General features: G+C 43.4%; 1 long non-coding RNA gene across 2 annotated transcripts in view; it reads right to left on the bottom strand.

The window, feature by feature from the left end:
• Positions 1-454: 454 nt before the first annotated feature.
• LOC134547395 (uncharacterized) overlaps positions 455-18,187 on the bottom strand; it is a 49,726-nt gene continuing 31,993 nt past the window's right edge. For both annotated transcript variants that reach the window (XR_010079459.1, XR_010079458.1), the window contains one exon: positions 455-694. This is a non-coding gene — a long non-coding RNA (uncharacterized LOC134547395). The remainder of the gene's footprint in view (positions 695-18,187) is intronic.

Genomic DNA, 18,187 nt, shown 5'->3' with positions numbered 1-18,187 from the left:
AGCAGGCCTGAGGTCATTCATGGAGTCCTGTAAATATTTAAACCAACTCTGTCTGACCAAAGGCTGTGCTTGACAAGTTACCTCCCAGAGAAAGTTAATTCTTCTGTTATCTGTCTTTCTGGCACAATTCACTTAAAAATGCCCAGTGAAGACACAAGCCAAAAGAAATGTAACTTAAAAGTGCCTCAAACAAGAGAGCTGGATGTAATTAACATATGGATGAGGGGAGCTGGATGACCTTCACTCCCTGATGGATTCACTCCTGAGATAAACATATCTAAGATTCTGGCTGTATCTATTCATCATACTAATGGTGTGATGGTAGTTGAGTTTATTGGATTAAATCCTCATTGAGCATGGGCTTATGCTAACAAGCAGCAAGCTCCTCAAAGTCTTTGAAATGTGTGATGTGTGCTGGTTGCTTCTCCAAAAGCAGTGGACACTATGTCAGAAGTGCACCATTGAGTGTAATAAAGACATTTTAACGTATTGTAAAGAAGCCAGATCAAAAGTTTAATAACGCTGGCCATGCCTGAGTAAATGCATGGCAAAGTCTCAGATGTGGTGGCTCCTTGCTCCTGAGGAGACCCCATAAGCTGTAGGACTGTTGATGTGGCAGCATTTTACACTGACCTGCTCAATTCCACTTTTTTTCTTCCAGTTGTGTGGAAAAGGGCAGGAAGGTTTCCATGCACTGGAAAAAACAGATTAGTGATAAGTGTGGCATTTTGCAAATCCTACAATGGCAATTGCTCAAACCATCCTGGTGCTTGAGCATCATTCTTTTGCTGACAGAAGTTTGGGCTGAGGCACTCCCAGGCACTATTGTCCATTAAATTTTGCCTCCCCAAAAAGTTCCTCTGAGGTTCTTCTTTCTTACTCTTTATTAGTGACATCTAGTGACCAGCCAGAGTCATGCAGTAAAAGAATAAAATCATAATTAGTAAGTTAGACTGAACTTATATGACAAGAAACTATTTGGACTATTAGTTTAGCAAGTCTTTATCACTGCTGCCAGTAGAGAAATCCATCAGTGTTTGAAATTATACTTTGCTCCTTGGCCTTTTGCAGAATGTCAAGGCCTGCTCTAGCTCCTGCAGGAGGTCTGTAGTGGTTGAGGGGGAGGTGAATTTTCCAGGAAGTTGTAGGCAAACCAATCAGTGGTCAGGTTTTATGCTGGCACTTGGAGTAGCCACTGGGAGGTTTGGACACGCCTCTGAGACACAAGGCGTTAAAAGCAAGGACTCCCAGAGGGTCTGCCTCTTTTGGGTTCCGGTTTCAGCAGAGAAACATTTCCTCCTCCCCTGCCTAGTTTACTAGGCTGGGTGGGGGAGGGGAACCATGCGGCCGGGCTCAGGTAAGCTGATGCTCGAGGAGTGGGGGGAAGAGAGTGAACGAGACTGGAGCTGAGCTGGCCCCATCCAGGATGGAGGGGTGGAAAACAGTGAAGGTGCCCCCCTTCCCCGCCCCCCTCCCCAAGGAGAGAGACTGCTGCTTCAGAGTTTCGAACATTGGCAGCAGCCAGCAGCAAAGAAGGAGTGGGGGGAGGGGAGAGGAGAAGTTCCTGGCTGTGTAGAGAGGTGCCGAGTCCGGGACCCTGCCTGGAGCCAAGAACTGTTAACCCTTTCTTGGCAGAAAGAAACTTTTTCCCAGACATTGCTTCTCATGGCTAGTGGTTTCAGAAGAGAAAGAGAAACAGCCTGGGACCGAGATGATAAAGGAAGATGAAAAGAACCCCAGATGGGCAGAGATGAAAGAGGAGTGGCTTTTGAGTTGGACTTTTCTTGCATAATGTTAGCCATAGACTGAACTTGAGTCTCTTTTGAACATAAACTGCATTTGGGTGGATGCAGCTGCCTCTACTTTTGCTACAGTGACTGGCACTTTAAGAGTGGAGCGAACAGAGAAGAGAGGGGAAGGGTGTGGTGGTGCCCTCTGCCCTCAGGGAAGACCTGCTCTTGGAACCCTCAGCCTCAGGGGAAAGATGGGGAGAGCTCAGCATGCAAGCGTCCTTAAAAGAGCCCTGTATGCAGCTTTGGTCCATGGACAGTGGTGAGAGCACTGGACATGGAAAAGATAGTGTCACCCTGGCAGACTTCTCCGGGCGGTGCCACGGGTGACATGGAAACACATAAGGGGTGGACCCGTGTTTTCTGAGGAGCAGTCTGTGGTGTGAGAGAGACTCCTCTCTCCCTTGCTGAATTGAAAATTAGGGTGGTGATTTTTTTTTGAGTGTTTGATTTTAAAACCCAAGGTTTTGGTCTATGAAGGGTAACGTGTACGGATAGAAATAGGGGGAGGAGAAGAAATGTTCTGGGAAGTTTTCATTTCTGTTTTGTGTGTGTGTTTAGAGTTTTCCTTTCTATTTCTGTTCTTATGTAATGTAATAAAGTTTTGTTCTCTGTTTTCAAGTTTTGGGCCTGCTCTGCTCTGTTCTTGACCACATCTCACAGTAGCTGTTAGGAAAAAACCACATATATTCGTGGGTGCATTAACATCTGGCCAGTGCTAACCCATGACAAGGTCCTATGAAGAAGGTCCTCAGCTGAGAATTTCCAGAATGTTTTATGATCCACATAACTGTTTTGGGTTTTTGAATTTTGATGTGCTTTAAAGGTTCTGATTTTCAGGCATCAGATTTTCAGCTTTTCTTATAAATCAGGTTTCCTCAGGATATCTCAGTTGGCTATCTAAAAGACTTGGCAATCTTTAGTACCTCCTTTCAACCTGTTTTCCTGATAAAAGAAGAATATTTTATTGCATTGCCACTATTTAACTGTCTCTACTCCCTATTACCTTGCAACCCAAGCAACATAGTAGCAGATGTCTCTGAGGTCATTACGCTCCTCCTGTGCTTCTTGCAAATAGGAAATCATGAAGAGCAAAGCACCTGAGATGGCTGTACAAGTAGTGAAATCCTAAGTAAATTTTTTTTAAAAAATCATTTGGGAAAGAAGGAAAGTAGGAGAGACACTTTATTGAGCATCTACAGCAAAAACCACTTGAAGTTCTTGTCTTCTGGTATACAAATCTGTTTTTAGATGCAAATCTAGGGGGAAATGGGTTTTGCTTGGCTTGGTGTTTGCTACTGCAAGATTAATCTGTAAAATAAGCTGAGAAAGAGGCCTCTTTTTCCAAAGTAGTGCTGCACTGGATGAACAACAGTGCCCAGGTGCAGAGCAGCCCAGGTGTGAGGCTGTTAGGATCCATGGAAGGTGCCTCTGCCCAAATCCAGGTGTAAATCAGACCACAGGCCAAACTCAATTGCATGGATTTTATTTTGCACTAAATGTGAGCTAGAGAGATAGGAGAAGAGGGAGAGAGAGAGAGAGAGAGAAAGAAAGATCAGTTAGAAGATAATCACTACCCCTGTGGCATCCCATTGGTCCTTCTTCACCTGGGCTTCTGGGCACTGGAGATCCTGGTGCCTTTCTGAAAGCACCACCTTTTTATAGCCTTAGTTCAGGGTATCCACGAGGTGGTCACAAATGTTCCCAAAACCTTGATGGTTTCCAGAACCATGTGCATAAGCTGTTTGCTTCCTTTCCCACAGTTTGATTCAGTGGTAGTTTTTGTCTGGATGCATTAGCCAGGATGTGCTCATCAGACCTCAGCTCAGCTGGGACTGCAATTAGCACCTTCCTGTTGTGAATTTCTGCCATCTGTACTTAGCTCAAGGTGCCTTGCGGAGTGGGGGGGGGGCGGGGGGCTTATCTTATGGTAAGTTCATTCTGTGGCTTTGACAGTGTTTTCAGACAGGCAGCTCTATTTTTTAAGCCCTTTTAAGAGGCATATCAGGGAGACAGAAATGTGAATGCCCCACAGTTTCTATTTTTTCTTGCCTCTTGAGGAGATGGGGGAAATGCCAGTCTGGTCTTTGCCAAGTGGTCCAGCTAGCTGAGGAATCCCAGCTTCCCAGCAAGATTTCAGAAAGGTTTCTCAGCAACCAAGCCTCCACACTGAATGGAGATTGTGCCTCAGATAAAAGGCATTTAAAGGGAGCTGAATCAACATCACATTTTGGCTTGTACACCCACCAGGGTGCCATGCAGGACACAAACTCTGTGCCATGCCTGGCCTGCTCCTGATACTGCCACAGTATATGATGTGGAATGGGGTAGCAGAACTGAAGAAACACCCAGCTCTCCATCCAGGGCACACTGCTGGTGCACCTCTGCTGCTGAGGGAATCTGAGTGTGAAATGCCAACCCAGCATGTAGTAATCTGAAGAGCTGACCTGAGCTGCAAGCAAAGCACAGTGAGAGAAGGGGAGCAGGGGAGCCACGGTCCAGCAGCAAGACTCAAAGTTCTCTCTTGTGTCCCTGCTGTACTTGTTAGTCCAGTCCTGGGTCTACATGGCTCCCCAGGAGTGCCTAAGGACTTTGGGCTCTGCAGGCTAAGCATTCTCCAGCCCACAGGCTGGGGAGTGGAATAGCTCAGCATCATTTCCTCTGAGAGATCCTGCAAATGATAGGACTGGTGACAGACTGAATACAAAATGTGTTTGCAGCCTTAAGCACAGCCAAAAGAGCCATATGGTGATGATGGTCTGCCATAAGTCAGAGCAGATACTTGTGACAGTGGCAGTGACCTGAAGCTGGTCATCTTGTTACGCAGGGAGGGCTTTAGCCACAGGGCTGGCAAGTGTGGAATAAATAAACTGGGCTCTTCTTTCCTTCCTGAGCTGCCTGCCACATTCAACTCTCACTTAAGGCAAAGACAGCAGTGAAGCTAATGATGACAGTGCCCTTTACATCCAAACCACTGCTGGAAACAGCTGCTGAAACAAATTTTGGACAAAGATGGCTTAGTCAAGGGCTTATAGCTTTTATCTCCTTTACTCAGACTCTATTCCTCTGCCTTTTTCTGATGTTTCATTCTATCTTTACACCACCAAGCACCTTAGGGCAGTGATCCCAGGTTGCCGCTGGCATGTCTACCCTCACATGCACTTGAACAAGAAGTTAACACCTTTCCTCCTTGATCCCCAGCACAGTGACTCATGGTGAAAAGAGCAGGGCATATGCCTTTATTAATATTCAGCTCTTTATTAAAGTGATCAGCTCATTATTAAAGTCATCAGCAGGATTGCAGAGTCTGATCGGAGTTTTCCACGCTGCTGCAGCCATCCAAAGGAGCAGGTGATGTCCCAGTTCATCATTCCACTGCAGACAGTAGATGCCAAGTCCTTGTTCCCATAGGAACAGCTAGAAGTTCTCTCTGGTCAACCATCAGAAGGCAGAGCAGTGGGGGGAGGATGTGCCATTGGAGTGCAGTCAGCTCTTTCCCCTTAGGGAAAACCTTCAACAGTTCCCCATTCTCTGGCTCAGTCAGTTCAACTGGCCAGTTCCCATTCCATTCAAGCTCCTCATAGGTCATGGTGAATCTTCAAACCAGGTCAGGGGGTGCATCCACTTCTTGCTCGGCCAGGGCACTATCTAATTCTCCTCTGATTCATCTAGCTTCTTGTCTTGGGGTGCAGTTTCTCTAAAAAACCCTTCCAGGATTCACAGGGCCAGTTTTATTTGCATATACAAATGCATATGCATTTGTCCTGGTCACAGCAGAGGTAATCCTGCTGACGGAGGTAGTTATAGAGAACAATGACAGGACTGTCTAGGCAAGGAGCCTCTCCTTTTCACATTTTAATGAGGTAGGAGAATGTCCCAGGGCAGCTCCCCTTCCTCCTCAAACTTGCTGGGGTGTGGGGGTACCTCTAGCCTAGCCTGGGAGGGGTGTCAACAGCTTTCGGAGGACAGCAGCATCACCCCAGCTATGGAGTTTCTCTGCAAAAGAGAAAAACCCCCATTTTTCTAAAAGGCAGGGTGACAGCACAAATCGGGAGGAGGGGGAATTGCATTCTGAGTACTCAGAAACTCTTTTAATATGCTAATGGGTGCTCCCCAGTGTTTCCTCTAGGGGGATGGTGTGGCTGTCTCGGCTGTCTCGCTATGGGGCTAGGACAGGGATAGCCCAGCCCCCTCCCGACCGGGAAACGCTGGGGGTTCCCGTGCTCCCCCCCCAGCCACTCTGCCCAGAGCCCGGCCGTGGCTCCTGCCAGCAGCGGCTGCGCCCGTCAGAGCTGTACAGCGCGGCCGTGGCTGCCCAGCGGCTGGTGCTCCAGAGACACAGCTCTGCCCCCCTGCCAGGGTCACAGCCACAAACACAGGCAGCTTCTTTTGAGCCCTCATATCCACTGGGAATTCATTCATAACAATGGGACAAGCATCCCATAGAAGTCAGGTGCCCATGTTCTTTCCTTTAGAGCCCCTCTCTGCTCCAGGACTGACACATCTACTGGAGTAGATGCAAACATCTGGAACAGCTGCTATGAAAACAGGCTCAGCCTCCACGCTCAAAGAGCAGCTGGAGAAGTTTTGCTTTCTCTCCTTAAAGAGGAGGTGGAGAAAGGGGTATGATCTACAGCTTGGGCAGTAAAGAAGGGTCCACTACAGAAAGTCTCTAACCCCCTCCTCAGGCCATCCATCTTGTCTTGCATAGGACACACCAGAATCTCCTGTTTAATATGTTATGCCTATCTCCTAGGAGGTGTCTCTTCCTCTCACAGTCCCACCCTTCACAATGAGTGTCACTCAGGGTAGAATTTACAAGGCTTACTACAGCCTTTTTGAAAAACATGACATCTATCAGAGTGTTTTGCTGGGTACAAAAATGTTTGATGAATGATGGAATTTAAGGCTATGGAAGGCCTCCGACAGCACTAGGCTTTGCTTTCTGCCCTCAGGATAACTGAGAAATATACTGTGAGAAATGTCTCTTTAGTAGCACACCAAGCTAAATGCCATGGTTAACGTACCAAAGCTGGGCAAGAAGAGACCTGGGGATTTAATTTTTATACAATTTGTCTTTAAAAGTCACACTTTTGATTTGGAGCATTTCCTTATCTTCAGAAGCAAAGTAGCAAGTGAATTGTGTGGAAACTCCCAACAGTTCTCAAAGGAAATTACAACACCTGCAACCACAGTGTGCCCCTGCCTTTGGAAAGTGTATAAGCAACTAAAAAAATCATCTTGGATGAAAATGGATTTTTTTTTAACCACCACCTCCCTGCCTCTTTGACAATGTTGCAGGCAGTAAATTACTGGAAGCTCTGAGTAAAGCCATGAAACACTTGGCTGCAGCATCAGAATGCCTTTGCAATTTTCATTTAATCAAATGGAAGCTCTAATGACAGAGATGGGTCTGCAAAGGCATCTCTGTCTGAGGAGCTCTGACACACAGCTCCTTGTAGGCAAAGGTGCCTTGCTCCCAGACAGACTGCAACAGGAAGTGTGGCTGGGAAGGCTTTGGCAGCACCTGAAGCACAAACCTGAGGCGTAAGAAGTAGCTAGTAGGTGTTCAAGAAGAGAATGTAGCCTTGGAGCACTCCCTGAGATGCTCCACAGACCATAACCATCTCCCTCCTAATCCCTGCCAGGCCATGTTCATAATGGTCCCTCCTTGCCTTCCTGTCTGTAACTTGGCTCCACTTGAAAATCCTAATGTAAACAGACAAACCTTTAAAAGCTACTACTGCAACCATGTCAAACTACACAGTCTTTATCACTAGTTTAATTAGTCTTAATTGCTTTACTTACTACTGGCAGGATCTCATTGACATGGCTAAAAAGCCAATCAGACAAAAAAACTCCCTGTATTTTACTGTGTATATCAAGAACATAACACAGAATGCATTAGGGCAGACTTTTGCCCAGTTTTCCCAAGGAAACACTTTTGTGTCTGTCAGCAGCTGCTGTTGTGCCATTTTCCCTCCTTTAACATTTTTCCAGTGTTGTGTCCCAAGCTGGTTTGATATGAAAGATACAAAAGTGCTGATTTCTGTCAAACACCATGAACATAGGCAGGTGGATAGAGAGGAGAAAATACAACAACATGGTAAATATTATTAGCCATGAATTCATATTTACTTTAAAAGCTTTAGTGAGAATGTAAAAGTGTTTTGAGCATCAGACTAATCCTCTAAGCTCCTATTTTATGACATCCAACACCAGATTCCTTTAAGATGTTCCAGTTCAGCTTCGAGTGTATTTTTTGTCCATGTGGTTCCTTTGTTCTGCTTTAGTCACAAGCCCAAATGAGGGGAAAAAACAGCATTTCTATGACAAGACCTATTTTCCATAAAACCATAGTGGCTGTCATAAAACCTTATTTGCATTCTCTCATTATTTATCCCCTCAATGCTGCATTCCCTTTCTTCTGCATTGCTTTATTCTGAGGGGTTCAGTATTATTTGGCTCACCAACAGCATCACTGGGAATTTTTCTGGGTACCCTGATGTCAGATTATACCATTTTCTGACCCAGGGATGGGGCAACTGAGAGGCATTTTTACTTTTATTCCATTTTCAGTCTCGTGTGAAGGGTGAGACAATATAGATGTTACAATTCATGCCATCACAATCGGAAGCAAACTATTTCCTAATTATAATACATTATAAGCATTTCTTGACCTATCAGCTTTTGCCACACAATGCTGTTAGTGCCTTAGAGCCAATCATCTAAAATGACCCCTTGTGGGTGCTACTACAGTGCATCTTTCATAGTTCTGTTTCTCCAAAATAACTAGTTTTATTTGCAAGGCCATCACCTGAAACTTGTTTCCAGTTCCATTTCTCTCTCAACAATATCTGTCCTATTCCATGGAATTTCTAAGTCATCATTTTTTATCTCAAAGTTTGCATACAAATACATACTACGTGAGCCTTCTGTCAGGCTTTGAGAATTCTCTACAAATCTGTTTCCCACACCCTGAGATGAATGACGCCCCTTTTCTGCTAGTTTTTCTGTCCTGGGACTCCTCAACCTGGTAAATCTCACCAAGACCAGATAGTGGCAGTGATTCAGGAGAGGTTCACAAATAGCCCTCTTCTTTTCTGCAAAAAAGGAGATATTTTTTCCCATCTTACAGCCTTTGCAGCAAACAAATTGTGTGTTCTCCCTTTGGCCTTTCTCAGCAAGTGCAGATCCCTCTCCATTGGAGATCCCACAACCCTTCACCCACTCTGTCTTACTTCTCTACTCAAATGACTGGCAATGCTGCCCAGAGCTGGGCACATACAACCTGCCCACTTGTAAAGAAAGATGTGAAAAAGACAAAAAAAAAAAAATTTGTCTTCCTTTATAAATCACAGGAGAAAAACTCTGTTCTCTTCCCAGACATGAAGATGTTTCCTGTGGAGAGCAGCTGGATGGCCAGCAGGAAAAATTCTCACCAATTTGTACCCATCCAGGTGCCAACATCAATTGCACCACGCACATGAATTTCCAGTTTGACGTTTTCTATAAACTGGATCTACCTTCATGAGCTACTAAAAAACCTTTTTCTTCCTCAACCTGAGAGATCCAGCTGGAGCATCTGGGGAGCTCCAAAAAGATTTTTAGAAACACCAGGATAGAGGAGGCAAATTCTCAGTCTGTTAAGGATTATGTCCCCATTGGCATCAACAGGCTCTGGCCATTCACAGCAGCTGATGCCAGGTCTGGCACCAGAAATTCTCCAGCTTTACTTTTATCAGATCTTGAGATGTACTTATGGCTCACAGCAGAGCTCTGTGCCAATGTTTTCTTGCAAAAAACCTCAATGTGTTAGTTTAACATTATTAGTAAATATTTAGCTCTGCTGCAGCAGCACTTTGTGGTTATTTAGTATCTCCAGGGACAACTTTCTTGAAATAATAGGTGAAGTGCTGGGACTTGAAAGAGCTGAGTGTAATTCTCTACTATCACAGACTCTCATCTTTGGCAGATCAAAGAGCAATGTTGTGCTGTGATAGGGTATCTGTGTATATCCCAAACCCTCGGGAGAGGGGGTGTAGAGTAATGGAATTATGGCTATACAGTTATTTTGTGTGAAAGCATAGAAAGCAGTTCAAATGTGAAGTTCAAAATGCAAAAAAGGGGCATTAAGTTGCCGTGTCTCAAATATGAACACAAAAATATTTTTCCAATCAGCAAAAACAGTTATCCCAGCACTCAAGTGAGGCCTGTGGGGTTATAAAAAAGGAGGCAAGACTTGGCTTCTAAGGAGAAACACTCAGGTCCCATTCTGCAGATTTTAAAAGTTTATGCGCAAATAACCAGTAATTCCCACATGTGTGGAGTTATCTGGCTTGTAAATGTATGTACCTTGTAAAATGTTGGATTTGTTTGTTCTCTTCTGCTATCAAAAAACATCCCCAAGGGAATATTTATCCTGCCTTTGCATGGAGATAGTAAGAAGAACAAACTTTTACCAATAGAATGTCACCATGAGCTGGGCTTCATGCAGACAAAGATGTCAGGTCTAGAGACAAAACATGGTGTCCCGATGCAGAATTTGAATCCATCTCCAGCCTTATGAAGGGGTATCCAAGAAAACTCCTGCCTTCTCTAAGAACAATTTCATCAGAATTGATAGTTTGGGTGGCCAGTAACTCTGAACCCATTCCTGATTTCAGAACCATTCACTTTTCAGCCTGACTTTTACAGTACTCCCAGCTTTCATGTTTAGCATGCAAAATAAAGCAAATAAAACAAAAACATCACAAACAATCAGACAGATACCTTAAGATAACATGAGAGGAGAGGAAACTCAAGGTTGGTGGTGAGTGGTCCATGAGAGTAAGAACATCCTCAACCCCACTCCGGTGCCATGGTTCTTTCAGCTGTGCATGCAGAGCCTCTCTCCTTGGCAGGAAAAGGGATTAATTATTTAGGTAATTAGTTAAAGTGTAGCAACGTGAGAGTGGGGGAAGGCTGCAAGGTAATTGTTACCACTATTATCTAAACCACACACCATATTCTCATAAATGCCTTCTTTATTTCTCATGTAAAGGATGTTGTCAGTACCAGAAGAATTTTTCATCTCAAAAATTTCTATTAAACCACTTGGTACTGGGCTCCAATTTGGAACATAATCTAGCTAGCAGACAATATGAAACAATGCAAATTCACTATATGAAAACAATAAATTATTTACCACAAAGATTTAAAGCACAAAAACTGTGACACATGCATCTGAATTTAATGGATGGATGCTGAACACACTGCATCCGATTTTATAAATATCTTCGTATCCCAGTCTTTCTTTGCCCTTCCTATAAAATGTTTCTATGATGACAACTTTATTGGTGCTGAAATTGCTCCTTTCCTGATGTTCAGATCACAAGAACTTTGTTTGCCTTTCATGTATTACCCGTTATTATTTTGTCTCCTTATCATAATGCTATCCATTATTTCCCTTTTTCTATATAGATATTTTCCCGCAGTCATGTCTCCCCTGTCCAGTGGAGTGGCATGGCTGGGCTGGTTGTGCAATAGCAAATATAAAACCATCACACCTCAACTTCATCCCTGAGGAAGAGATGATGAGCTGCTGGGATCATCCTTTCCAGGACCTTTGTCTCATATCAGTTGATATAAAAGGTCTGTTTGTGTTGAGGCAACTCCATACAAGCCACCAGCAATATATCAATGAAGTTCCTTTTTTGTCCAATGTGTTTCTTTTTTCTTTCCTGACCTTTCCTTTGGAACCATTTTATTGGAAATCAATGGCAAGTTTTCTGTTCTGTTTTTTTAGCTTTGCTGTCACAGCCCAAAATTGGCAAGAGAGAGAAAACAGACAAAAGACTTAAGAGGCATTTGGCAGGCAAAACAAAATAAACCCACGTGCTGTTTTGTAAAAAATCTCACAAGTCACTCTGTGGCAGAAGTCTGGGCCTCACATTACAGCTCTGGGAGTTTACTAAATTGCTCCTGTAAGCAGTGTGTATCCCTCTGTACCTAGTGTGATGTGGTTGAAACCACAGAACAGAAACCAAGCAGAGGTGATGCTCCAGACCCTTGTAAGGAAATGTGTATGTGTTGCTAATACAGCTCGAGCACTTCTAAGATATTGGACACTGCTTATGTTTGGCAAGTAAGCAGAAAGGCACTTCCTGAGCCATTATCTGCCAAGCTGTTGGGCTCACATAAACCAGTTTTCTGTAGCTACATCTGTGAGCGGTTTTGGCATCTCTTTCCTGTCTCAAACACATCTCCTTGATCATGTCTTTAAGGGACCCAAGGAATGCTTAAAAAGTGAATGTGACTTAGTCTCATCTCAGATTTTGGCCATCTTTGTGCTCAAATCATTAGCAGATAAGGAAGCTGTTTGCATCCTCTTTGGCAGTGAGGGATCAGTCTTTTCCAGCAGCTCCTTTTTTGAGCATACTAGTTGAAAGGCTGGAAGAGAATTATTCCTATTAGGGCAATATAGGTGCTTAGTGCACATTTTCCAAAGACATAGCACTGTAAACCAAAATAGGAAGACCTGGTTAAAGAATATTTAGAGAAGTTATGATATCCTGAGGAACAGCTGAAGTTTTTCCTCCTGCACTTTGTAGTCAGGTGAGAAGATCCCTACACCTTTAGAGGTTATCTCTGTAAATTCTCTGTGCCCGAGGAATTGAGGAAGGCAAGCAGAGGAGTTCATCTTTCATGAAAGAATGAAGAACCAAGGAAATTGCAGTGATATAATACCCAGAAAGGAAGAAAATAAAATTATTAAACAACATCTAAGTAGTCATCTAGGGAATAAACTGATAAAAACAGCCAGCATGGATTATTCAAGAACCTACTTTCTCAAACCATTTCTAATTTCATTCCTTGTCAGAGCAACCAGCCAAGTGGATAAAGAGGAGGGAGCAGATGAGATATGTCTTGAATTTATTAAGAGTATGACATTGTCTTGCATGACATTCTCTTAAGCAAAGAGAGAAATACGGCCCAGTGGGTGCACTCATAAAACTTGTGGATGGCACTGTGTTGAGAACAGCACCGAGAGCTTTGGAGGACAGGATTAGCAAACACTGGATTAGCTGGAAAAACAGTAGAAATCAGTGTAGATGACTTCAGTAAAGATAAAAAGCAAAGGAATTCAGGCAGCTGTGAACGATTTCTTTGGGGATATCTGCAACTGCAACATGAGAGTTTTTTGCCATAGGAGTTTTTTAGAAAACGTTTGCCCTTCACCAAAATGAGTCGTGTACTTTATTTCCGTGAAGGGTCACTGGAAAAGCACAAAGCTATCAGACTTCATTTCTCCAAATAAAGCTGAAATTCTCCATGCAGGTTTGCTCCTCACTTATTCCAGCTTGAAACTGATCACTGACCAATTCTTAGTTTAGATGGTGTATTCAAACATCTAGGGCTGTTATTTTTCAGCTAGACAGACTTCATGGAAAAGAGCATCACTAACAAAACCCACATTTCCTGTGCCAGAGGAAAAGATGTTCCTTTGGGGTGAATCTTTTAGAATAATTGATTAATTAACCATGGCTTTCTTCAGTGTTGACTCTCCAGTTCTGACTGAAAAGTAGAGGAAAGAACGTTGCTATGGAGTTAAATGCTTTGGCTTTATATTGCAGTGGATATCACCTTTGCCCTTTTCATTTTTGAAGGATGCAGCTGAACTGTACTGCTGAAATAAAGGATATTGTGAAAATAAATGTAGCAGACAGGAACAAATTGCTTAGATTGAGTAGTATGTGCCAAAGCATATGCCGAAAACTTTTCATGCCAAAACCAAGCTGCTACCAAAGCTGTATAAACTCCTAAACTCATGCTACAAGAGTTTAGGATATCTAAGAAAAACCGAGACCAAATCTGCTAGATTTTGTTACCAGTAATGTTAGGACCTGCTTGCCCTGTTTCAACAGCAGGAGCCACCACAGCACGAAGTGAGCCCAAGGTCAGGAACAGGGGACAACAATCACAGACACATCCCTTTCTTCACTTCATATATATGTGACACAGCTCACACAGAAACACACCACTGATGTTTACAGAGATAGCAGACAAAAATTAGAACTGATTTGAGGAATTGATACTTTTTCAGGAAATATTTAGGTAGAAAACTTTTTTTTTTTAACATGTTGAGCAGCAGGATGGAGGGAGGAGAAAGAGTACTAGGAAAAAAAACTGCATGAAAACTCTTTTTTTAGTGTTCAGTGCATATTCATTCATTAAAAAAACATTAAAAAAAAACATACAAGTAAGAAAGCCTAATTAAATCAAACCCCATTTTCCACTAAAAAAATACCAAGTAACTCTTCAAGGAAGTACAAATGCCTTAACTGAAGGGTTTTCCTGTGAGGTCTGCAGGGTTCATTTCAATGTTGTCCAATCCAGACATACATTTTGGTCACTGCACTACCACCTATGCTAAATGCATTAGCTTTTCTTTTGCAGGAAAGGTAAAAGCACTGAAAATTGATAGTACAGCAGTATAGACACCCCTTGCAATCCAACACAGAGATGTTCTATGCTAACCACTTACAAATAGTCTGTAAAGCATGAAAATCAAGTATGTGTTTCAACACAACGTGTTTAGATACAAAACCTGAGACGACATTTATGCATTTCCAAGAAATGTATATCCTGGTGCTCAGGTTAAACACACACAGACTTTGACTGTAATTTCTAGTATAAATTATAAACTTGTTTTTGTAATTTTCCCTGAACGCCTTTGTAAAGTTAATTGTCCCTGACTCCTTGCCAGCATTACTTCAGTAAATACAATAAATGTGCATTGGCAAATGCCTTGCACTGTGCACATGTCAATTTTAATAAATCAATAAATTATTTTCCTGTAATCTCCAATCTAAGATATATTCTACAGAGTTTCCAGAGAGCGTATCACTCTGCGGAGGTGCTGGTGTATCATTACATCTATAAAAATATTAAAATGTTCAGAAAGATGTAAAAATATTTTTAGCTAAATAGAGTTTTGTATTGAGTGGCAAATAAAAAAACAGGATGACTTTTTTCCTCAGGAACTCTGCCCAAGGCATGGCTAGTTGTGCCTAGAGGTGGGCTTCCCAGATGGAAGAAGAAAAGCACATCATTGTGCAGTTGTTTCCTCTGGATCGTGAGGTGCCCTGACTCTCCTAGGCAGAAATTCCACTTTACAGCCCAAGCTACCTAGCCATTTGTTTCTGGATTTCCAGCTGGGTGCTCATATCATCACACTCCACACCCTGTCAGGAGTGTCCCAGGGTCGCCAGCAGCTTTCCCCTACTAGGTTAGAGCAGTAACATACTTCAAGTCTTCAATCTCAGTGCCTGTATCATCATAGGCTCACTCCAATGTAAGTTAGAGGATAACTTGATCCATTGTAAAATTATGGCTGAGTTAGATCACCATTTCTCCCTTTCATGGCTGCATTCTTTGCTCCTTCCCATTTGTCGGGTTCACAATTTCTTTGTCAAAATTCTCCTCTACCTATTTCAAAGTCAATAGTTTCCCACTACTATGGCAGGGTTTTTGGGTCCAATTAGAGATGAATTGTTCATCAGAAAGATTTCAGAATTACTGAAGCACAATTAACCCTTACTGTTTCCAGTGGCAGCACAAGTCTAACCAGCCCCAGTTGAAATCCCTTCACTCTGTAAATCCCAGTTATGTTCATATTTGCTGTTATCAGTATGTGCAGCCTGACAGATGCATTCTTCTTAGCCTGTGTGCAATCTCCATTTGCATGGTAATGAGGCCTTCCAAAAGCATTTAGCAGGTGAGATGTACTCCTTCCATCAGCACCCATATCTCATCATCAAACATAGTTTTCAGGAACAGGAAAAGCTCCAAGGGAGCTGTACCTGAGCTTAAAGCTAACACTTGCCACCACCAGTGATGGAACAAGCTGCTGCCAAATCACAACGTAACCAGCCATATTTTAAGAGACACTAATTTATATATACCCTGATCATAATTTGGATTAAAAGAGTGGACAGGAGATGAGGAATAATAATTTGACCAAGTTCTGGTAGGCTCTAACCCCAGTTTCCTAATGAGGCTGAGTTTTCACAATGCACAGCACCATTCATCTTCCTCTCCACTTTTCAATGTCTAACACTGAAGCTGCTGTCCAATTTAAACCTCATCAGACTCAACTTGAGCTCTGGAAGATAATTAAATTCCCTGGGTACTGCCCCTTCTCCAGGTGTTTTCTCCTGGTGTATCCTTGCCATAGTTCACCTCATGCATTCATGTAAGCCTGTCTTCTCCACCCCTCCCTTAACTCCTAAACTTTCTCCATCACTGTATTTCCAGGCTGATCAGTCCTAACCTGCTCATCCATGGTTTCCTTGCCCAAAAGCTGTGACAGACTCCCACTGTCCCCATTGGAATTTGTTGAAGCACCTCCTAAAGACCCTCCTGAGGTGAGCAGAGAGGAGACAGATTTGCTCCACTCTGCCCAAGGTGTGGGCTGACAGTAATCTCCTCCCACAGCCATGACAATGATATTCACCAACACCTTCTCCAACCCTTCTCTAATGACTCCAAACAACAGATTTGTTTTTCCAGAACAGGTATTTATGCAGGCACCCACCATCTGTTTTCACAACTTTGCTGGAACAGGTGCTGTTCACTGGGTAAGCAGAAAACCAGGTCCCAGTTGTTTTCTTCCTGGTGTCTGGTAGTTCATTTGAGCTCACTATTCCATGCATTCCCACTATCTCATTGCATTATCTCATGAGTTATATAAAGGTAATGTTGTACAGAAACCCCTTTCCCCAGACAGTGATTGAATTTTGCTCATGTCATTAAAGGATTTGTTCCTCTGTTGTTTTCTGTAACAACGAGTAATTCCTATTAAATATTAAGTAATTGATTTGCCATATTTGTCTGGGGGATTTTTTTTTTTTTTAAGTAATTGATTGATTTAGTCATTGCAATTACAGTAAATCAGCTAACTAAAAATAATACCAAATAATTGATTTACTTAGTATTAAAATATTACAAATTGCCATAAATGACTGCAAATTACTTGCACACAGGGTAAATTTTCTTATCACTTGCAGGAAATTGAATAATTTCCAAATGTTATTTATGTGTGCTGTTTTTTGGTGCTTTGCCATTTCGCCTAGTGAGCAATGCACAGGAAAATCCAGTTTACTGAGGCTGATCCCAAAGCACTGAGATCCCCGATATTCTTCTCTCAGCTAAACAAGGCAGTGTAAAGAGAGGTTAAAAACCCCTAATTACACTTATGTGAGAGTCTGAGCACCTTGCTACCAGGTTTAATCTCTCATCTAAGGATTTTCTGTTGTCTAGTAAGGCTTAAGTTTCTGTTGTTTCACTCACATGAAACATGAACATTCTGGCAATGCCTCCCCTATGTGGCCACCTCTTTGAGGAGAGGGGAAACCCTGTATGAACGTATAATCTCTGCAATCTCTCAGCTACTGGTAAATCTTATGGAAACAGCCAAAAACAGCAAAAAGGGAGACAGATACTTGTTGCCGTGAGTTTTCCTAGCTAACTGAGCGTTTCATATTAAGTAGAAGTTTGTACCTTCTCATGCTCTTTTCATGTAAACATCAGTTATGTTCTATAAACATAGCCTTTGTTTTCACATTCCATGCTGGGACAAACAAGACTGTGTGACAGTCCCCTTGACCAATAGGTTGAGAGGTGGGACTGTTAACTCTCCAATCCATGGTCATCTTGTATGTAATAGGAAGAATAAACTAAGGGTGGTGGCTCCTGCCCTGCTGCTCTCATGAACCCAGACCTGTGTCCCCAGGTGCGTCCTTATCTAGCTAGGCTCGCGGTGATATGGGTGCCAGACCCCTGCTGCCATAGGTGGGACCCTGCCCCGAGGGGATGACTTGGCAGCCGCCGGAGCAGCTGCAGCTGCTGATGTGGTGGCCCTCGCCCCCAGGAAGCGGTGGCCCTACTGGCCGTCCCTGTCGCTGTTGGCAGGAGCCGTGGTGAGGCAGGGGGAGTGCCGAGTGTGGTTCCACGGGGCTCTGGAGGGGGCAATGGGAGGCACTAGTGCCCCGGCACCTTGGGTACAGGTGACCCCGGCCCTGGCAGGAGTGGGGCGGTGACCGTTCTCATGGGGGCTGTAGTGCCCTACTGGTCGGCAGCTATCCTGCCGGTCCTGCATTTCTGAATTAGCATGTTAAAAGCTAGTTGATTGTCCTGATTGTAACTACTGTAATCAGAGCTCACCTAGCTCCCCCCAACACTGCCTACTCGAGGAAGGATGCATATGCAAATAAAACTGACCCTGTGAATCTTGGGAGAGTACTTTGAGAAGAAAGGCACCCCAAGATGGAGAGCTGAACACAGCAGAGAGGAACTAGATGATGCCTGGCCGAGGAGGAAGTGGACGCATTCCCTGGCCTGGTTTGAAGACTCAC

Source organism: Prinia subflava, chromosome 2, assembly GCF_021018805.1.
Source record: "Prinia subflava isolate CZ2003 ecotype Zambia chromosome 2, Cam_Psub_1.2, whole genome shotgun sequence".
In the NCBI taxonomy this organism is placed as follows: domain Eukaryota; kingdom Metazoa; phylum Chordata; class Aves; order Passeriformes; family Cisticolidae; genus Prinia; species Prinia subflava.
This window is presented reverse-complemented; position numbering and strand designations above follow the sequence as displayed.